The sequence below is a fragment of the Dysidea avara genome, chromosome 2 (assembly GCF_963678975.1).
Source record: "Dysidea avara chromosome 2, odDysAvar1.4, whole genome shotgun sequence".
Classification (NCBI taxonomy): Eukaryota; Metazoa; Porifera; class Demospongiae; order Dictyoceratida; family Dysideidae; genus Dysidea; species Dysidea avara.
Genome location: NC_089273.1, coordinates 39,346,882 through 39,370,892, shown reverse-complemented (window position 1 = coordinate 39,370,892; position 24,011 = coordinate 39,346,882). Strand labels below are relative to the sequence as shown.

At 39.8% G+C, this 24,011-nt stretch overlaps 1 long non-coding RNA gene across 2 annotated transcripts; it reads left to right on the top strand.

Annotated features, from left to right (window-relative positions):
- The first annotated feature begins 33 nt into the window (after positions 1-33).
- LOC136247297 (uncharacterized) lies at positions 34-8,933 on the top strand. Of its 2 annotated transcripts, XR_010697324.1 has the most exons (3): positions 34-105; positions 8,282-8,350; positions 8,739-8,933. It is a non-coding gene; the product is annotated as an uncharacterized lncRNA (long non-coding RNA). The 2 variants fall into 2 exon arrangements; XR_010697323.1 differs by lacking the exon at positions 34-105 and having other exon boundaries at positions 7,805-8,350.
- The last annotated feature ends 15,078 nt before the right edge of the window (positions 8,934-24,011 follow it).

Here is a 24,011-nt window from a genome sequence, read left to right as displayed (position 1 = left end):
AGTTTTGGTGCGCTACATTAAAAGTACATGGTGTGGCGATCCGTGAAACAGAGATATAAATGTCCGTACGAGTCGATTCTACTGAAATGTCTGCACGGATGCCAGGTACACAATTGTATTATGAGTAAATTATTGTGCTAATGTTCAAGCTTGCTCACGAGTCCATCCGGATTCTACGTAGGTACTCGCGGGTGACTACTGTGAGTTGCTGCTCGCGAGACATAGTGAGTTGCTGCACGCGAGACATAGTGCTCGCGGGTTAATGCTGTACTCGAAATCATTACACCCACAAGTAAACCATCTCTCTACTCGCAATCGCGGGTTACCAAGTTTATGCTAAGTGTCGAGTGGGAGCATTTCTACATGCGCGCACGAAATAGTCTCGCGAGTGCGACGTTGCGTTTGGGCGGTACTGTATTTGCACCACATCGCCTGTCTTGACTGTTTGTTCTGTGGTGCCTGTTGTGCGGTGCACTTCTCGTAACGAAGTCAGATATTCCTTCTTCCATCGTGATTGAAAGTGCTGTAATAGCAGGCCTTGTCGGTCTATCTTACTTCTCAACTGGTCTGCAGAGTGGTAATCAGGGTCAGATATCCCTTCATCTGTAACATTTGGATGTGGTAGAGGAACAATTCGGCGCCCACACAACAAATGAGAGGGTGTTAATGGCTCAAGGTCTCCAGTGGCAGATGAGAGGTGTGTTAGAGGTCGATCATTGAGCACTGCTTCGACTTCAACAATGGTGGTTTGGAGGACAGTGAGTGTGATAAAGGCACGGCCTAAGGTCTTCTTCAGAGACATCTTCACCATTCCAACCAGCCTCTCCCAAAAGCCCCCATACCAGGGAGCTCTCTTGGGAATGAATTGCCATGTTGTGCCCTTGTGCATAAGAGCAGACTTCAGTGTAGGTGACTGGAACAATTCATGTAACTCCTTTGCTGCTGATGTATAAGTTGAAGCATTGTCTGATATGATCAGACGGAGCAATGATCTGCGGGAAGCAAACCTTCGGAAAGCCTGTAGAAAGGTTTCTTCTGTAAGGTCAGTTACAACTTCAAGGTGCACAGCCCGGGTACTAGCGCAGGTGAACAAGCACACATACGCCTTATACTCACCGACCATTCCTTCCCTCTTCACGTACATCGCTCCCGTAAAATCAACTCCAGTCACACTGAAGGGAGGGCCATCTTGTACTCTGGCCTGTGGCAGCGGTGGTGGATCAGGGACAGGGAATGGTTTTCCAGCAACTCTACGACAGATCACACACTTCCGAAGCAACCTCGCCACTACTCTCCGTGCTGCAGGAATCCAGAAACGTTGCCTCAGAGCAGTCACTGTAGTATCTGTGCCCCCATGTTGTTGAGTGGCATGAGTAGCATACACAATCAAGGCGGTTAGTCTGTGATTGGGGGGAGAAGATAGGGGAACTTGGTATTGTGGTCAACTGGAGCATTATGTATCCTCCCATCACAACGGAGGAAATTGTCAGAGTCTAAAAACAACCTGAGCTGTCTGACAAGTGGGAGACGTCTACTGGATGTCCGTCCCCTGTGTAAAGAGTGGATTTCCTTCAGGTAAGTTGAATGTTGGCAGCTTTGGATCCACACATTCTGGGCATTACTTAGTTCACTGGCAGTAATCAGTCCTACAGGCTTGGATCCATGTGATTTGATACACTCAATAAATCGCAACACGTATGCAGTGATGTACAACAGTTTAGATAGAGTACCATACCTCTCTATGTCAATGACGGCTGCCACAGTAGGGTGCTGATCGCCTTTGGTTGTTTCTTCAACTGGGTCCGGTGATTGCAACTCAGCATCTGTAACAGTAAGTTGAACATTTAGTATGTCAGTAGCACTCCATGTTGGCCTTAATTCTTCATGAACAATCCACTCTGGTCCATGTGTCCACATAGTTGAGGCTTGTAAAGCTGAGAATGAAATGCCTCTAGTTAACAAGTCCGCAGGATTGTCTGCAGATGGACAGTAACCCCACCATTGGACAGGGCAAGCTTTAGTGATTGCTGACACACGATTGGAAACAAACTGCTTCAGTTTCTTATCACTGTTGAGCCAATGAAGTACGATTTGGCTGTCACACCACATATGGACTGAGTTGATCCTGTGATGAATTGACGAACTGATCCAAGTAAACATCTGAGCTGCAGTAGTGGCACCCATCAGTTCTAGTCTAGGAAGTGTGAGTTGTTTCAGGGGGGCCACTCTGGATTTCGAGATCACAAATGATGTTTCACTGCCTTGACGAAAGTATGCCACTGCTCCATAAGCCTTAGTGCTTGCGTCACAGAATACATGTAGTTCAATTGGAGCATCTGTACTTAATCCATCCTTAAAGTAACACCTAGGAAAGGAGATTGCGTGTAGTTGTCGGAGATCATCTAGAAGGGTCTGCCATTGTTGTTGGCTCTCTGCCGGGAGTGGACTGTCCCATGATAACTTGTTCTGCCTTAGTTGTTGTTGCAGTAATTTGGCACTAATCATAACTGGGGACGCAAAACCCAATGGGTCAAAAATCATGGAGGATTGCTGCAACACTTTGCGCTTTGTGGCTGGAGAATTGTCAAGTGGTAAGGCCTTCTGAGAGAGTGACAAATTGTCATTGGCAGTGTCCCACACAAGTCCAAGTGTGTTTATTTGTTTGCCACTATCCATAACTTGATCCTTCTCTGCTGCAGTAGTCAATTGTGCACTGTTAGATGCCCAGCTTCTTAAATTAAAGTTGGCATCAGATAGTGCCTTTCTGGCCTCAGTGTAGTACACAATGGACTCTTCTTCAGTAAAACACCCTGACAGAATATTGTCCACATACAAATTCTGAAGAAGATCCTTGGATGTTGTCGAACTACAGTGTGTGAGATGGCAATGAAGGGCAGCATACAGCATAAATGGCGAGCTGGCCGATCCAAACAGGACAACTTTGAATCGGTATGTTTGAAGTGGGCTATTGGGATCATCAGGACAGCGGGGCCAGAGAAAACGAGTGTAGTCACGGTCCTTGGCGTGCAATTGAACATGTAGGAATGCCTTTTCAATGTCAGCGCTAATACCAAACTTGTGGCAACGGAATCGGATGAGGATAGCTGGTAGTTCTTGTAGAAAGGGAGGCCCAGTTTCTAGACAATAATTGAGACTTGCCAAATGCTTGGCTTCACGGCTGCTGCAGTCATACACGATCCTGAGTGGTGTTGTTGCTGAATCCTTGTGCACACCGTGATGTGTTATGTAATGGCATGGCTTGGCTAATTCTGAGATTGGTACCTGCTCAATGAATCCACGTCTCAGTTGTTCCTCTATTATGCTGTGGTAAACTTTAAGCATGCCAGTAGTGTTGCTTAGTTTAGGAGTAAGGGACCTCACACGTCGTTCACAAGTGGACTTGTTTGTAGGTAGCACGGGGTGGCTGGATTTCCATGGAAAGCTCACAATGTATGTACCATTATTCTGCCGACTTACTGAATTGTGAAGGTACTCCTGTAGGAAGTCAGATGATTCCTTACTCAGCCCAAAGTGTGTGCTTTCTACTGGGGTGATACCACTTGAGTCGAACAGTGATGCTGAACTAAGATGAAATATACTGGATGCTGTAGAGCTGGTGTAGTTGTGTAGTGGTCCTGAAAGTAAGTACCCAATCTTAGTCTGAACAGCAGTAGGACCTGGTCCTCGAACTATGGCTTCCTGCACAATGGACCAGTAAGCATCGGCTCCTATAAGCATTGAGATGTTGATTGCATCACCGTCTGAGATTGCATGGTTAAGGTGTAGCCCCTTCAAATATGGCAGTTGCTTAATATAGGAAAAGGGAAGGTTACGGAATGGCTGAGCGATTCTCGAAGTGACAAGAACATTGATAGGAATCTGAATGCCTTCTGTAGTTTCTAGGCAGATTGTGGCAACAGGAAGAGTCTGGTTGGAAACCTCTGATGCTCCAAATGCAGCAATTGCAACTGATTCTCTTCTTTGAACATTAAGGTGCAGAGAGTTGGCGAGAGTTTGTGTGATAAATGAGCGTTGTGCTCCCTCGTCTAGTAATATGTTTGCTTGTGCAGAAAAGTTGTTAGCTCTCACTGTAGCAACAGCTGTCTTCAGAAAGCATACCTTAGTTGGCTGAGGATGTGATATCGTGGAATTTATCAAATTCTGTGCAGTTTGAGTGGGGGGAGTAGATTGCTGTTCTGAAGTTGGTCTCTGTGTGTTAGGAGGATTCTGTTGGTGATGTGTCCCTCGACACAAGCTGGTATGATGTCGCTCCTTGCAGTATTTGCAGCGGCCCTTTGACTGACATTGACCAACTCTGTGGTGACCAAGGCAATTAAAACAGAGCTTATCACGCTTGACAATGTCCATGCGTTTAGACTGGTCTGGGATAGTGTCACACTGTGTAACTGGGTGTGGTCCCTTGCAAAATACACACTTAAGCTTCCTAGGTTCAGGTTTGCTCATGGCCCCTGTGTGAAATGAAGCTGTGGAGTGGTATTCGTCTGACTGAGATGGAGAAACTAGGGCACCAGCTTCAAGGACTCTTATCTCTGTGGCAATTGATTTCCTTAGCTTGTCAAGGATCCACTCTAGGCTGCTGTGCTCTCTGGCCAGGTTTTTTCTCACATCAGCAGGAAGTCTCCCTAGTACCATAGGAACTAACAGGGCCCCATAACTCGTTGTTGATTGACCCAAGGCTGACAGACCACGAACATGATTTTCAATGGCATCATGGAAGGCCCTCAAACCAGTTATGTTGTTGCTAGCACATGGCAAGTTCATCAGTGAATGCATATGGGCATTAATGATTCTCTGTTGATCACCAAACCTGTCCTTCAACAGATCTAAGGATTGTTGGTAATTAACACTGGTCAAGGGAAATCCAGCAATTGCCCTTGCAGCTTCACCTTCAAGGTGTGCCCTCAGATAGTTCAGTTTCTGAACATTAGTCAACACATTGTTAGAGTGCACAGCAGAATCAAAGGAGTCCCAAAATGTCTGCCACTTCAATGGGTCGCCTCCAAATGTGGGTAATGTTAGCTTGGGGAGGCGGCTGACATTCTGGGACATACCAGCAAAGGTGTTAACATACCCCTGAGCCTGAGCGAAATTTGCTCCTTCGTTGGATTCAGTTTGCTGCTATTGTTGAGGGGTGTCAGTCACAGATGCATCTTCATTTTGATGGTTGAACAATGGCTGAATGACTTGCTGATAGATCACTAACTGTATGGCTTGATGGCTGATCACTGACAGTGTGATTGGATGGTCGGTTACTAACCGAATGACTTGACAATTGATCACTGATTGAGTTACTGGATGGTGGGATCATGATACTCTGCGGTTGAAAGGGTAGAACTTGAATATTGAGTGGCTTTGGTCTGGCCAACACTGCTTTGACTAATGTAATTTTCTCAGCCACATTGAACATTATTTCCTCGGAGTCCAAAATTTCTGATTCAAGTGCTTCTGGATCCTCAATTGTAGCAACAATTTTTGTGTCAAGTTCCGCAATGGTACATTTCTTGGCTTCGAGTTGCTCTAACGATGTTTGAAGGGTGGCAGTGTTTCTATCATCAGGAGCATCGTTGCTCTCCAGAATGGCGTCAATCTTCCCAAAAACTCGAGTGAGGTGAGCGCGATGAGCCCTTCGTGACGCTTGGAGGTGTGAAACTTCCATCGTCATAATTTGCTTTCGGTAACTGAAATAAAACCAACAAGAACAGAATCAAGATAATGAGTCGCTTGCCTTACTGGGTACAGATCTCCTTTGCCACGGTACCACGACTTTTAAGCGGCGGGTTAGAAAGTGTAAGGCTAACGACTCGCGACTGCGCCACAGCACCAGTGAGACGGATGCGGGAGTGTCTCCAAATACCAGTCGTCTCAGCTACCAGGTTCTCTTGCTGGAATGTTTGATGAAAGCCACTTGACCTCTATCACCATGCACCACGAGGCGGAAAGATTCTATATAACGCACACACAGAGAGCTCACGTGTACAACCACAATTGAAAATACCTATAGCCTAACCTAGTACAATAAGATAAAACATAAACTTGCTATATTAGAGTCAGTCAGTCAGTCTTCATTCTCGACAAAAAGTAAGGGTCTGGTGAAATACAAATACCTAATCATTTCAAAAGGAATTCAATTAGACAGCTCACGTAATGCTTGTTACGTCAGATGATTGCACTGGCTATCGTTTTGTTCACCCATGTTGAGTCCATAAGCGCCTCAGGCGCTTTTATAAAAATAATTAATCAGAGATTACAGTGCGCCTATGAAGATCGATATTACGAGACACACAGGCACAAGCTTGGACTCAAGAGAGAAGATATACTCAACTCTCAGGATGTGAGGTATGTTACTTTTTTGTACGAAATGTGTACTGGACGGTACTTTACCCTGGGTGCATTATTTGAAGCTGTGACAGGAATTAAAGTCATAGTTTAACTTGCACAATATGCCTTGGCTTACAGGTGTGGTCAACTTAGAGGTTTGGGTAAAAGAAGTGTTGTAATGTCTATGAGTTTGGCACAATAGAGCAGGCAATGATTCTTAAGGTCATCAATGGCACGTGCACACTTTAATGTTATCATGCTAGCTATATACATACGCCGCACTCTGGGTGATTCCAATTGACGTGCCACAAGATGAGTATTTGGAGATACAAAGTAGTTAGAGGATAAATTACCTGCAGTATTCTAACTTTTGCGTGTCTTTGTGGAGGGTGCTAAACCATTAATGGTAGTTGGAAGTATTCCAATTGCCCTAAGCAGCCTCTGTGGTGTGTGAAGCCTTTTTCTCTTTGTCATTAAGTTGAGTAGTATCTGGTACAGTTCAAACCTCATGCACTCTTGTATTCGTACACTACTCAGCTTATATTATTGTGTAGTAGAAAGCAATGTGATGAACAGCAGCCATTTGTGTTTCTAATTACAAGCATGCATATGTATTTACAAATTAATGTGACTAAAAGCATGGAGTATGTATATCATAATTATAATCTATGCTAAAAGTTGCATTTGGAATTTATTGAATTGGTTATAAGTTCTTTAGTGATAGACAGGTTAGATGAATGTTGTATTTTTGTTGTTGCAGTTTTGTTACAATAGAGTTTAAACACATGGGCTATAAATGCTGCATGCTTTGAGGATATCGTGAGTGGGTGTTACAGTTAAAGCAGTGCTACATGTGTGTACGAAAAATACAGTATAAGGGGACATGTCAAGAGATGAGGCAAAATCGAGCGCTGTATTTGCCTCGAGACACACTCAAGTGCTGTATTTTTTGTACATACAAGCATATGTGGTACTTTAAATTGTACTTGTACTTCCTGTTCTTGCTTGGAGCGTATGCCCTAATCGTTTCAATTTTTGGTGATCAGCAATGTAAACAGCGGTGTTCATGTGTGCATGTATACGTACGTACAGTATACCCTCTAATGTGCTGAGAACATTATTATTATTATTATAGGCTTTACAACACAACATACAAGGGACTACGAACTAAGTCCACATACAGTGCAGTATGTATGAAAGTAAATGTGTTGAGGGTCTGGCAGAAATTACTTTTGCCAGCCTTAATTAATTTCAGTAAATTAACAAACTAGTCTGAAGACAAGAAAATAATGATTTGATTAGTTACGTAATCAACTTGAACGATACACTTTTTGTTCTTCATTCAGGTCGTCAAACATGAACCTCATGTTCCAGAAGAAAATTACTTTTAATGCTGAAATAAATACTGCAAGTGCTCAGATATTGTTTAGAATGTTGGTATTGAAATAAAAGTTACAAGATCCATGTTAGCCAGCTCATGTGATACATTTGTTACCTAACAATAACATCACGAAGGCTGTGGAGTTTGATTTGTGAAATTTTAATGTGCTTTGACATGAGTACTTCTATATGACATGTTGATCATTATTGTTACTTGTAAAAATAGTGATGTAAAAATAGTGATGTAAAAATAGTGAAATTCCTTCTCCCTAGTGGATCTATAAGGAGTATTATCCTCAGTGGTGTCACCATTGTACGGAACTGTCTTCACGTAAATACTGCAAATTAGTTATAATATTCTGTTTTATTTCATCAAAATTAGGATTTTACCGTCGATTACTATTGACAGTTTCAAACACATTATCTGTTTTGTGTCTCGAGTGTTTGGTTGTACAGTATGGCTGTTTGTAACAGCATGTGTTTGCATGCACTGGTAATGAAAAACGGCTTTGCCAGTTATGATGCAGTTACATTATTGTATGTGTACATATATTGTTCGCAGTATGATGTTAGCTGACCTTCACTCTGGTAAACTACACAGATTCATCGTGAAGTTGATGTGAGTGATAGGGTAAGTACAGGGTCATAGTACAGGTCATTATAATGGTGTGAATATAGTTAGTGAGTGGGCAATATTACACTCCATTCCCAGTTTAGTAACACTCAGTAAGTCTGACTATCGCCAAAACATTACAAAGGGCAACTTGCACAGTGAAATCTCTCACCCTAATTTTATGAATACCACACACTAGATCAATTAAAGTTCAAAAAATGTCAGGATAGTTAGCTCATCAACTTACAAAGTCTTATTAGGAAACAATGTCGATTATGCATGTGTTCAGGTTTCACTGTATCAGGAGCTCATGATCATAAGCGCCACAAGGCACATGTGATATTCACACATTATTATAAAAATACTGCCATGTGACCACTACTCTATTATACACTCTACTCCATAGCTTATACATGACCACTGGATGAAGTGACACAGCCGTGAGCAGTAATGATGCTAGCAGACAGACGGCTCCTCCTCCCAAGAGTACATTTATGAAATTGTATTTAGGTACACTTTACTGAGGGATGAAGTTTAGTTGTTTTAGTTACATCATTTCTTTATACAATTATTGTGAGATACATTATTATTTTGATGGTTACACGATTGTTGTTCTTAATTCCTTTCTGGTCCGGCTTACACAGAAGATGTTACCTACACATGGACATAACTTATATCATAGACCACAGGGTATGGAGTAAGCACTAAACTAAACTGAGTTACTTGCAAAGTGTTAAAGATGATTTCAAGTGTATGAAGGCTCTTGCTAATGGACACCATGTACTGTGTGTGGTACATGAAGCTGGGCTCAAAAACTTTATAGGGAAAACAAAAAAGCTACAACTCGAAAGGACCAGTTGCAGTACAAAGAAAGCTGGATTATCAGTAGATAACATGCATATCCTGTAAGCGGTATATTATGTACAGACCTTGTGGTTATCATCAAGACACTTCCTGTGTAGACCTAGAGAAATATTTAATGGGAATTGTAAGCATTATTATACTAGACAGATGCAAACAGCATCGTGGGGCGAGCCTGAACATATTTAATGGGAGTATGCATAGCAGCAATAGGTAGTTGATGATGAGTGTATATTCAAGTGAACGTGGTAGCACGATGTGATGAAACAGAGATAGCTCAAATGAGATCTTGCTACTGTTTGTAAGTGGTATAATATATGCATGCTATATTAACTGCATTATAGCTATTGCAATTCTCTAGGTAGCCAGCTACTGATTGTCATGCAGTGTTCAACTGGATGGTGAACTCAGCAGATTTTTGTTAGCTATAAATAAGAGGAAATATAAATCCCTTTAATGTTATAGACATGATTGTACAGTGGTCAATTTATACGAAATGATCATCTACACCATCTACACAAAGGTATAATAGTACCTTGGATATTAGCTATTAGTATAGCCAGGTGTAGTATGAAGTACCGAAACGGTTGGGAACTTTTCATAACAGGTTGAACATCTGACTGGATCCAATGAAGCTAATTCAGCATGAAATTCCGCAATCTTAGAAATAACAGCAGGGTCATTGTATGCTGGCAATTCGGCATCTTGTGATCCATTGATGTTTACATCAGGATTTGTGACCGGATCTTGGAAAACCTACCTTTTGGGCACAAGCTAACTTTTTGGGAAAACTCAAATGAAAATTTCAACAAAATATTTTAAATTAATTATTTTGCACATTTGGATAAAGCAACTATTAAACCTTCTTGCTGTGAAGTTTCACACCCATAGCTTCTTTTTCCTAGGAGATATGGATGATTATATCAGACCATGTAGTAATTTCACATGCGTGGGACAACAAATAACTTACAAATTGGGTAATTTGTTCAGGGTGCTGGAATGGCTAAAACTTAGTCTCAGACAATGATACATGGCATTTAATTGCAGAAAAGTTCCAAGAATACTTTATTAAACTATCAGAATTGTCTTTTAAAGTATTTTAGATGGTAAGAATGGAATTATTAGTAAACAAAGTGATTTGTCACCATTTGTCATCCTTAATCACCCACAGAACTCAATACATTACCATAAAAGTTAGTTTGTAATGTACAGGACAGAAAATCGGCCATATCTCAGGAATGCTTAAACATATTAAGCTGAAATTTTAACACAAGATAGATGAGCACCCAGTATCTCATTTAAGCTATAAAACAGAAAATTGACCCATGTGCCAAAAAGGTAGGTTTTCCAAGATCAGGTCACATTTGTGTCTGTACCGAGATTCGAAGCACTATCAACACAAATGATGTTTACATCAGGATTTGTGTCTGTACCGAGATTTGAAGCACTATCAAAACAAATAAAATCAATGTTAGCATGGTACATATACAAATCTGATAACACATCGTAAACCATAAGCAAGCAAACAAAATTATTATGTAGATAAATCAGTGTTATTGTTGTGTGACTGATTCATTATTTTACATACTAATTCTGCCTTCTCTGCTGCAAGATTGTGTCCCTTTGCCGAGCATATCTTGTTCTGGAGTATTCTCTGTTTCTCCTTCGTCTTTCTTCAGCTTCTTCTGGTGTTTCTCGGTCCCTTCTCAATCTGTACAGCTGTCTCCTTCTTCTAAGCCGTTCTTCTGCATTCATTTAGCCAACCTTAGGTGATTTTCATATTCACGCGCTGATACACGTGTTTCATACGCTGTAATCTACGTCGTATATTTCTCCGTGACATGGTCGATGAGGCGAACATATATGGAAGTGCTGTAATCTACTTCGTATATTTCTCCGTGACATGGTCGATGAGACGAACATATATGGAAGTGCTGTAATCTACGTCGTATATTTCTCCGTGACATGGCCGATGAGACGAACATAATATGGAAGTGTTGTAATCTACGTCGTATATTTCTCCGTGACATGGTCGATGAGACGAACATATATGGAAGTGCTGTAATCTACGTCGTATATTTCTCCGTGGCATGGTCGATGAGACGAACATATATGGAAGTGCTGTAATCTACATCGTATATTTCTCCGTGGCATGGTCGATGAGACGAACATATATGGAAGTGCTGTGATTTACGCCGTTTATTTCACGGTAAGTCCGTTTATTTCAGCGTCTCTTTCCGATTTCTTCTGTATTTTTTTGGGCATGGTCGCTGAGACGAAAGTTACGTGGGCGACTCGCTAGTGTGGGGCTCGCTCAGGCTCGCCCCAATAACATGAAGTGTGAGCTGCTTCATTTGTAACTTCTGCATAATTATAGACTTGATCACAGTAACCTGTTCATAAATTAGGTTGACTCGTCGAGGTCCAGTAGTTATAGTCTGTGTATGCGTCATATGGTAGTGTCTGCTATTGACACCCGATGTAGTAAACTAAATCTGTAAACATATTGGAATATAATTAGGGGATTGGTCGTGTAATGTACCCTCTAGCACTTTAGTTAACCAGTCCCTTGACTTATCACATGCAATAATAACTTTTAATAGTAACAAATAAAACTGATAACACAACCACATGACAACTAACTAATAGATACTATATATACAAGTGGTAACCATTAATGATGTCATACAAAACCTAATAACTACAACATGATTAAGTAATAAAAGTCTTGAGTTCAGTACAGGTCACATGTTACACAAGACCTAATGTGGACGCAACTACTGTACACTATCATATCACATAAATATCGCACACACACACAAAGCAAAGTCTTTGGCTACTGTGCTAGCACAGTCATCCCTACCTGGTGACTCAGAGCAGGGACATCTGTGGAAGTTTTCAGCATGTAATTATTACAAACGAAAGACGTTATCCCTGGTTCCAAGTAGATGGTATTATGGTTGTAAGTACAAAATCCATCTGCAATGATGAAATAAATAATATTATGTATCTAGATATCTACAATGCTTAGCTTCCAATAGGCACATTTTATTATGGGGATCTGGTGGTGAATAATCCCTGTGTGGAAACTATATTGGGAGTTGTGTTTTCAGGGGTATGATTGTATTGGTAGAGGCTTGTAAAGGGACATTCTAAAACTGTACACTATCAATTGTACACTATCAAGAGACTGAATGTTCAGTGCCCTTTATACGGAGGTCCTTTCAGAGAGGTTCCACTGTAGTTGCTTATACTTCATAACACCTCACTTAGAAGCCATGTGTTTAATAAGACTACTTTGATATAGTGGCCACCTCCGAACATAGCTACCGTATGCAAGGAAATTTTGGTGTAAGAAAAATTTGACGAATTCACACTTCAGCAGATTTGATGAATAAAATATTGACGAAAATCAAGAAATTGTAGACAAAACCTGTACTTTTAAAGGTGCTTATAAACATATGAATTTGTCGATTCATCAAATTTTTCTGACATCAAAATTTCCTTGCATACGTTAATGTGTATGGGACATACTGCTCCATTGCTGAGGCCATAATATATCTCTAGCCACACGGCCCTATTAGTGAGGTTCATTCAATGCATGCCAACTGTATTTAATTAAGGTAACACCCCAGAACATTTTTAGCCAGCATTTCTTTAATACTTCTTTCAAAAGTAATAATTGTTTATGGTGCTACAGTACCATATATGGTGCTACAGTACCATATATAGCATTACCATATATAGCATTACAACATACAGATAGTTTACATAAGTTAGTGCAAAAACATTAGGGAATGGAATTATTATAATCAGCTCCTAGCATATTTTAATCTTGGAGGATAGTAGACAATAAGTGACCCGCTGAGCAAAAAATTGACTTGTCTGCATTTTCTTGAATTTCTGACTTTTTTAGTTGGATAACCAATGGGCTGTTAGTTTCAGCATTATCCGGTAAGTAATTTCGGAGTTGTAGCAATAGACATCAAGAAGGGCAAAACAATCGACTTGTACAGAAATTTACAGTCACTTTGTTTAATCGATCACAAGTCTTGAGTACAATAGGCTATAGAGTTGGGACTTGTGTCATTCTATTCACCATGAACTGAGGCATTCATCAAGGTACAGTTGTATACATCAATGCTATTAAGCAAGAAGCTTAGAAACAGCAATCATAAAGTTATGTTATACCGCAACGTAATGAAATGCACATAACTCATGCTTGTTTCATGGGAGAAAAAACAACAAATTATTCTTACTCTCAGTGACTGCTGCTCATCATATTGCTTTCTATTACACAATAATATAAGCTGAGTAGTGTACGAATGCAAGTGTGTATGAGGTTTGAACTGTACCAGATACTACCCAACTCAATGAAAAAGAAAAAAAAGTGCTGTGGCCATACACACCACAGAGACTGCTTAGGGAAATTAGAAGACTTCCAACAACTATTTACCTCCTTAAAAGACTAGCGCAAATGTTAGAATGCTGCAGGTAATTTATCCTGACTACTTTGTATTAGGGTTAAGACAATAACTTTTGGATACTGCTTTACTGCACCAAAGCTTCGTTACCATGGATACTAACAAGTTAAACCAGTTGCACAAGTACAGTCACTCCTTGTGGGAGCTGCCATTTACATATTTTTTGGTTAGTTATACAGTGAAACCTCTGTGTATTAATACCGAACAAAAGTGTCCAGATTATCAAGGTGTCCTGATTTTCCAAGTCAGATTGCATGAAAACGGACATTTTGAGACCATTACCATGCATCCAGGTTATACAGGTGTACTCATTTTCAAGTGTCCTGATTAAAAGGTTCCACTGTATGTTTAAACAATGGTTGTACTGGAGCTATAATGAAGTGTACGAGTTTGTACTACAGTGTACAGTACCCCTAATAACCATCAGCTGTGTGCATTAATTGTTGACATGACATTTGTAACAAAGCTTTGGTAACATTTTCAAGAGTTTCGGAGGATTTATCTGTACATTCGTTCCAACCCTACATTGTATCTCCAAAAACTCATCTTGCAGCACATCAATTGGAATCACCAATGTGTGACATATGTACATATAAAATTAAAGTGATGACCTTAAGAATCATTGCCTGCTCTATTATGCCAAACTCAGACATTACAACACTTCCCTTAGCCAAGCCTCTAAGTTGATCACACCTGTATAAGCCAAGGCAGATTGTGCAAGTCAAACCATGACTACAAAGAGTCTGTAACAGTATAGAGTATATTTAAATAATGCCTCCAGGGTAAATTACCGTGTAGTACACGTTTCGTACAAAAAAGAAACCTACCTCACATCCTGAAAGTTGAATATATCTTCTCTTTTGTGTCCAAGCTTGTGTCTGTGTGTCTCGTATCATCGATCTTTATAGGCGCACATTAATATCTGATTATTTTTATAAAAGCACCTGAGGCGCTTATGGACTCAACATGGGTGAACAAAACGATAGCCTTTCCACAGCCATACCGTAACCTTGCCAGAAACGTGGCGCTTTGGTTAGCGCATGCACATCACACAACAGTGCACTGAAAAGAATAATACTGTAATCGACGTCAGGTCGAGATCGTAATTCGACGTCAGGTCGAGATTCGGATGCCAGGTAGAATTTTGTTACTGATCGCTTGCCATACGAGCGGCCAAAGTTGGGGGGTTTCTTAGTTTTTTCTTCTACTTCTTTTCGCACACTTCGCAAAATCCGCCATAAAACATGAATTCGTACTCCAATCGGGCTGAAATTTGGCACACTTAAAGAGTTCATTAAGGCAAATCTCAGTACCACGTTTGGTAGGAATGCGATGAAAATTCACGGAGATATGACCGATTATTTCAGTAAAATTTGGTCAAAGGTCTGTCACGCCCACAGGGTAAACCGCTTGAAGGAATGAGCTAATAATTGCTATGTAGATGGAGTAACTATCGTAGGAGTGCCTTTTTGTGGTTTGAAAGGAATCCAGTTAAAGGCCATCGAGATATGACACAAAACCCAACCTGTGTCACAATTACGCGATCGATTTTTATGAATAAAAAAACTATTAGTTTTCACACCTACCAGGCAAACCGCTTAAAGCAATGAGCTGAAAATCGGTTTGTAGCTGGAATAATCATCATAGAAAGTTCTTGCAGTAGTACAGAAGAATCGGAGTAGAAACCACTGAGTTATAATTCCAAAGCCAACTACGTATAGCATATGCAAGATCGAGATACTCTAATAGAACAGTCACCCTAATAGAGCATTCAGCTACGTATATAACTTACTCCATTATAGTACATTGCAAGTTATTCTGTATGGAGCTCAGCTACAAAAAGTTAATCTTATAGACAATTCAGCTACGAGCAAGTCACCCAGTAGAGTGTTCAGTTACAAATATGTTGATGTAGAGATTCAGAACATTACAAGTCACACTGAAGAGAATTCAGCTATAAACAAGTCACCCTGTAGAGAGTTCAGCTACAACAATTAAGTCACTTTGTAGAGAATTCAGCGACAAATAAGTCATTGCGTAGAGGGCTCAGCTACAAAAAAGCTACCCAGTAGAGAGTTCATCTAGATCTGCTACAAACAATGTACTTTATACAATGTTCAGCTACAAGTAAGTCACTCTGTGGAGAGTTCAGCTACAAACAAGACACTCTGTAGTACAAACAAGCAACCGTGTAGCTGGAGAGTTCAGCAACCAATCAAAGAAACCACTCTGTAAAGAGTCCAGCTATACAAACATGTTATAACTCTATAGAGAAAGTTATAACTCTATAGAGAGACCGGCTAGAAACATGTCATAAAGTAGAGAAATCAGCTACAAAACATCACCTTATAGATAGGTCAGTTACAAAGGAACTACCATGTAGAGAGTGCAGCTGCAAACAAATCACCCTGTAGAGAGATCAGCTAGAAGGATCACCTTGTAGAGAGTTAAACTACAAACAAATCACCCTGCAGATAGTTCAACTACGAACAGATCACCCTGTAGAGAGATCAGCTAGAAGGATCACCTTGTAGAGAGTTAAACTACAAACAAATCACCCTGCAGATAGTTCAACTACGAACAGATCACCCTGTATGGAGATCAGCTAGAAGAAATCACCTTGTAGAGAGTTCAGCAACAAAGAAACTACCATGTAGAGAGTTCAGCTGCAAACAAATCATCTGTAGAGAGTTCAGCCAGAAACAAGTTCACCCTGTAGAGAAATCAGCTAGAAACAAGTCACCCCATAGAGAGATTAGCTACAAAGAAACCATCCTGTAGAGAGTTCAATTACAAACAGATAACCCTATAGAGAGACTACAAACAAGTCACTGTGTAGAGAGACCAGCTAGAAACAAGTCATCCAGAGATCAGCTAGAAACAAGTTACCCTGTAGAGAGATCAGCTGCAAAGAAACCATCCTGTAGATAGTTCAATTACAAACAGATAACCCTATAGAGAGTTCAGCTACAAACAAGTCCATGTAGAGAGACCAGCTAGAAACAAGTCACCCTGTAGAGAGATCAGCTAGAAACAAGTCACAACCCTATAGAGAGATCAGCTACAAAGAAACTATCCTGTAGAGAGTTCAACTACAATCAAGTTACAGTTACACTATAGAGAGATCAGCTAGAAACAAATCATCTTGTAGAGAGTTCAGTTGCAAACAAATCACCCTGTAGAGAGTTCAGCCACCATGTAGAGAGTTCAGCTAGAAAAAATCACCTTGTAGAGAGTTCAACTACAAAGAAACCACAATGTAGAGAGTTCAGCTGCAAACAAATCACCCTGTAGTGAGTTCAGCTAGAAACAGCTACAAACAATGAGTAGTTTCAGCTACAGTTCAGTTATGTAAGAAGTCACATTATTAACTACAGTATGTGATAATCATCATTCCAATATACAAATATTTCATCAGACAAAAGCTATACACACAATTACTTCCTTTAATTTGTTCCACAATTCCTGCAGTAAAGAAAAAAACAAGTTAAAAGGAAGCATCAAAGCCATATGGCCAGTTTTGTGGCTTGCAATACAAAAAGAAGTGATATCTAAACCAAAACAGCCAATTGCAAGCTGTTAAAAAAGAGTGCGGCCCCTCCAAAAGGCCAAGGTGAAAAAGATGTGAAATCCAAGGTGGCGGCCAGGAAATGGCTGTGATGGTAGATTAATGGCAAAAAATTTAATTATGATCGGCAATTAAAGTGAATTCGGGGCCAAATCCTAGTGGAGGAGGCAACGCAAATTCACCTGAATTGTCGTAATTAAAATTTTGCCATTAACCTACTATCACAGCCATTTCTTGGCCGCTACCTTGGATTTCACATCTTTTTCACTGATTCAGCAGCGCAAATTCATCTGAATTGTCGTAATTAAAATTTTTGCCATTAACCTACCATCACAGGCATTTCTTGGCCGCCACCTTGGATTTCACATCTTTTTTCACCAATTCGGCAATGCAAATTTACCTGAACTGTAAATTTTGCCATTAACCTACCATCACAGCCATTTCTTGGCCGCCACCTTGGATTTCACATATTTTTTCACCAATTCGGCAACGCAAATTCACCTGAACTGTAGTAATGTAAAATTTTGCCATTAACCTACCATCACAGCCATTTCTTGGCCGCCACCTTGGAGTTCACATCTCTTTTCACTTTGGCCTTTTGGAGAGGTCGCACTCTTTTTTTACAACTTGGTTGTTTTGGTTTAGATACTAATGAACAATTAGATATGTGACTGGGCCTGCAAAAATAGGGCATGTGGGCACATGATTTTTGCCCACTTTGTCAAACTTCCATCACTCATAACTTTATATACCATTGTGCTATGAAAATTCAATTTTCATCTCTTAGGAAGCATTTAAATGGCTTCATGATGCAGGTTACAGATTTCAAATATTCTGTTCCAATACTGAGATATGACCTGTAGTGTGACTAGGTGTACACTGTTGAAACAAGGTTCTTAATGTAACACCTTTTGGGGTGTTTTAACTACTATTATTGTCAGGCTCCCTAAAAGGTGTTCCATTACACCCTTTGAAGAGTATCTAAAATAACCCTGAGAGGTGTTAGTGGACACCATTGGGCTTTCCATCACTCCCCTATTATATTAATGCTACTCCTCTATTAACACGTAATATTAAAGGTTAAAAATCTTTTTTCAATTGCAAAGTAGGTAACACAAAAACTTGTCAAAACACATAGTTTACGCACTGCAAGTCTGTAAAGTTAACTAAGTCAATTCATTCTTTGCAGATTGCTGACAAGCTTCAATATGGTAGGTGGCAGTGGCTGCTCATCAACAAGCTGGAACACGTAATGCTGGATAAACAGCAGGATGACATTGGTGTATTTTGGAAAGGTTACATCAAACATGAAATACACAGCCATTAAATCCATTAAACCATCTTGGACAGATCTTGATGTGACAAACACCCACTTCTCACAGCACACAAACGTCTGAGAGGCCACTTCACCAGAATGACCAGTAATAACTGAACAGGGTTCTGTCTGATTGATTGCAGCTACTTCACCATCAACATCAATATCACACCTCTGAAAAACACAATATCATAAAAATAATTACAAGTAAAAATAGGGAATATAAATTATATGGAATACATCATACAAGTTAACAGCGTAACATACCTCAACACTTGATAAAAATGAAACCCTTTGGAAATCCACAAGGATACAACAGCCATGATAGCAGTACTAAACAAGCCGCATCATGTGCATCTACAAACAAAAGTGTTAACAAAATGTGTCCGTGTTGTACATGCTTACCATCAGGTTTGGTCAAATCCACAATCCATGTACAGATTCTAGGAGCTTCTTTATAAATGGCCTAGTAGTAGCTTCAACATTCAGCATCATCATATTCTTCCTACGTAACATCAACTACATCTTCATTTTCAGTCCTTCTCTGCTTTGCTGGTGGCTCAACGGCAGCTTCGATTCCCCATCACCTGATTCTTTGCCTTTTGAAGTTTTAAAAAGAATTTTTTAACGCCATTTTCCATGATCCCTACTAGAAAATGGGTAAAAATTGTTATTATTTATACATTGTTGTTCACTTACATAATAACTGCTAGTACCAATGTCATTACAAAGTTTCGGATATTTTTCTACCAGTTTCTTGCACACTGTTGTGCACTGTTCTGGCTTTGGGTAGGTGTGGGCTGTGATGTATGTTCGTAGGACTTGGGTTAACTCCCTATGTGCTTTGGAAGTGGTCACCCCAGTTCTCACAGCATCCTTGACAGAATCTTGGAATGTTGACAATTCTGGAATAGCAAACATCAGATGCCAATCACTAGATGACGACGTCTGTACTGCATCACGTGGCACACCATCATGTGTGTTTGAATCTAGACTGGCACTTGGAACAGGGCATGACCAACCATTATGATATCTACACTTGATGTACTTGAATCTAGAATACTACTGCTTTGCGTTTGAGCCTATAAAGTTCAGTGATTTAATAAGATAACAATCCCACTTAATTTCTTACCCAATTTCTAACTGTATTCAATATCCTTCGTAGTCTCATACTATCCCGAACGACAGACGCTATCTCTAGAAGATCCCCTCCTCGAGTCTAATGAAAAGTTCTCCGTCCATGCAATTATCCACAACCTTAGAGTTACTACGCTACTGTGTATTCTCTTAGAAACGATGAACTTTCCCAGCTCAGTGATTCTACTTTTTCAACAACTCATAGTGAACACGAGGCACCTCACCAGGTGCTTCATGAGGCGTCTCACGAGATATGAAAGGTGAGATTTAGTGAACATTAATTGGAGCATAGATCTATGATTGGAGTAATTGTGCTGTGGCAACAGAACCACAGTGCCTGGCGTAAATGAAGGCTCTTATTGAAATACTAATCTAATCCAAAACAGTCAAGCTGTAAAAAAAGTGTGCAACCCTCAAAAAGGCTATGGTGAAAAAAGATGTGAAATCCGAGGTGGCGGCCAAGAAATGGCTGTGATGGTAGGTTAATGGTAAAAATTTTAATAACGACAATTCAGGTGAATCTTTGTGCAGCTTGGTCAGCTCGGCTGTTTTGGATTAGATTTCATTTCTTTTTGTATTTGTATACGCCGGCCTATGGCCGGATTTGTAACTTTTTTAACTTATCTTTTTTTTTTACCACAGGAAGAAGAAAAGATGAAGTAGATGTACTTTAAATATTTTATCAGTAAATGTACAAATTATATAATACATATATTGATTACAGAAATCTCCATGGTGGTTTCTTTGTAACTGAACACTCTACAAGGTGACTTCTTCTAGATGCTCTCTCTACAGGGTGAATTGTTTGTAGCTGAACTCTCTACAAGGTAACTTCTTCTAACTGATCTCTCTACAGGGTGATTTTTTTGTAGCTGAATGATCTACAAGGTAACTTCTTCTAGCCGATCTCTCTACAGGGTGGTTTGTTTGTAGCTGAATTCTGTACAGGTGATTTGTTTGCAGCTGAGCTCTTTACAGAATGGTTTCTTTGTAGCTGAACTCTCTAAAAGGTAACTTCTTCTAACTGATCTTTCTACAGGGCAATTTGTTTGTGGCTGAATTTTCTGCAGGGTGATTTCTTTGCAGTTGTACTCTCTACATGGTGGTTTCTTTGTAGCTGAACTCTCTACAAGGTAATTTCTTCTAGCTGATCTCTCTACAGGGAGATCTGTTTGTAGCTGAACTATCTACAAGGTAACTTCTTCTAGCTGATCTCTCTACATGGTAATTTGTTCATAGCTGACTTCTATACAGGTGATTTGTTTGCAGTGAGCTCTTTACAAAATGGTTTCTTTGTAGCTGAACTCTCTACAAGGTAACTTCTTCTAACTGATCTTTCTACAGGGTGATTTGTTTGTAGCTGAACTATCTACAAGGTAATTTCTTCTAGCTGACCTCTCTACAGGGTGATTTGTTTGTAGCTGAATTCTGTACAGGTGATTTGTTTACAGCTGAGCTCTTTGCAGAATGGTTTCTGTGTAGCTAAACTCTCTACAAGGTAACTTTTCTAGCTGATGTCTCTACAAGATCACTAGTTTGTAGCTGAACTCTCTACATGGTGGTTTCTTTATAACTAAACTTTCTACAAGGTGACTTCTTCTAGCTGATCTTTCTACAGGGTGATTTGTTTGTAGCTGAACTCTCTACAAGGTAACTTCTTCTAGCTGATCTCTCTACAAAGAGATTTGTTTGTAGCTGAACTCTCTACAGGTGATTTGTTGGAAGCTCAACTCTCTAAATGATGGTTTCTTTGTAGCTGAACTCTCTACAAGTTAACTTCTTCTAGCTGATCTCTCTACAGGGTGATTTGTTTGTAGCTGAACTATCTACAAGATAACTTCTTCTAGCTGATCTCTCTACATGGTGATTTGTTTGCAGGTGAGTTCTTTAAATAATGGTTTCTTTGTAGCTGAATTCACTACAAGGTAACTTCTTCTAGCTGATATTTCTACAGGGTGATTTGTTTGTAGCTGGATTCTGTACAGGTGATTTGTTTGCAGCTGAACTCTTTAAAGAATGGTTTCTTTGTTGCTGAACTCTACAAGGTGATTTCTTCTAGCTGAACTATCTCTTTCCATAGTTGCATGAACTCCCTACAAGGTAACTTCTTCTAGCTTATCTCTCTACAGGGTGACTTGTGTGTAGCTGATCTCTATACAGGTTTCTTGTTTCTAGCTGATCTCTTGAATTATCTTTATGGTGACTGCTCTATTAGGATGACTGCTCTATTAGGCTGACTGCTCTACTAGAGTATCTCGATCTCGCACTTGCTGCACCAAGTTGGATTTCGTGTTATAACTCCGTGGCTTTAAGCCTGATTCTTCTACACCATTGCTGAGCCTTTCTAAGATGATTACTCCATCTGTACAACGATTTTCAAACCATTACCCCAAGCGGTTTATTTGGTAGGCGTGGCAAGCTGTGGTTTTTTTTTATTAGCTAATCTCGATTGCGTAATTGTTACACACTGTTGGTGTTTTCGTTGTATCTTCCTGTTTTTTAGCTCGATTTCTTTCAAACCACAAAAGGTTTGATGTTCAATAGTTAACCTATTCACCCACCGATATTTAGCTTCTTCCCATACGCGGTTTACCCTGTAGGCGTGACAACATATTGGTGTTATTTTCGTGAATAATCGGGTGGGGACTATTCTACGGAACGGAACGGAACGGAACGGAATGATGGACTAAACTGCGGAACGGAATGTTTTCTCAGATTGAAGCTTGCAGCTTACCATTGCTGTACAAGTTATCAGTGGCACTTCCAGCAGGTAATCAAACGTACCCCAAGAAAGAGAAAACGAATTTAAGGATCGATTGTGGGTTCTTGTTGGTTGTCATTAGTAACGAAGTACTAATTGTGGGAATAGCTGACTCAGTGATTTCATTTTGGGATATATCAAGTAGGGAACTTAATGCATGACTTTTTTTTACTAGTATGTGAGTTACTTGACTTTAGAATGTACAGTCTGAGGCCCAGCCTTTCTAATCGGCATAAATCAGTATGTGTATAGCTACACTACAAAGGAAACAAGTATGGTGACAAGCTGAATCAACTCAGTCTAAGTAGAATGTAAAGGAATTTTGTGCAGTGTGTGAGGAGCAAACATTCAGATACCTCAAGGAGGCTATATTGTGTGAACATCAATGATTCATTAACAGAATAGTGGACTATTGTCAGATATCTCAGCCTGAGTACTGAGTTGAATTCTGGATGGGGTCTATTTTACAGAATGGAGTGCTTTCTGAATCAACTTGCAGCTTGGCTAGCTGCTATCATTGCTGAAATTGCATTTTATCAGTGGAACCTCCAGGAAAATGGAATAGGATAATTATAAAACATTAATTAAGTGATTGTTTAGGTAATCATGACTTTATTCAGTCTAATAAACAGAATATATGGTTGATTGAGTGAGGTATCACTTTCAGAATGTTCAGACGACCAGTAATGAGATGCATGGATTCATCGAATTTTTGTTGTGGTTGGAGACATTAAATATCCAAAAGCAAACTGACTGTATAATATTAATTCACTTTCTTTATATTTTCTCAATTTTGAGCCTGTATACAAATAATTGAATTTTCCTTGTCAATAGAAATCCTAGAATAAGATGGGAGAGAAACTTATCTTTGTTTATCTATACTGTACAACCAAGAGTTCATAATACTGATTTGTATGGGGGAGAGTGTCTAACTCTCAGTATGGCCTGTACAAACACCCTGTGTAAAGTTCACCTTTCATCAAATCAACACCTTTACTGGGGGATAGAAAACTGTTGATTAGAGTTGCTGAAGAAGGTAAAGCCTTTGTTCTGAAATAAGGCCGAGGTGTTACTTTAAGCAGGGTGTTTGGTGAATGCATTCAAGTTAGACACTCCCCACCTTATCATGAACTCTTGGTACAACTTCAAAGGAAATGAAGAAAGCATACAGATGAATCAATAAAATCACTACAGTAAGGTGAATTACAGACTAGTGAGATCTTGGTTAATTAATGACAGTGGTTGGAGATTAAGTGTGGTAGATTCTTGCTCTTGAATATGTTGCAAAGTGGAAGTACAAATCAAAATGGGATATCAATTTCATTATGAAAAATTTGTATACATAAATAATCTAGCATTACTATTTCATTTGTCCTCCACTTAAACATGCTACAACAGTACTAGTGTCAGTAAATTGGCAGTGAGTATACCTTGAAATCTCAACTCTAGAGTAGATCCAACACAGGACAGCCCGCACTGTAACAAATACATGTGATCCCATTGTAATTTCATGGACCAGGAATCACTTGAAAATAGACAAACAAATTTAACCT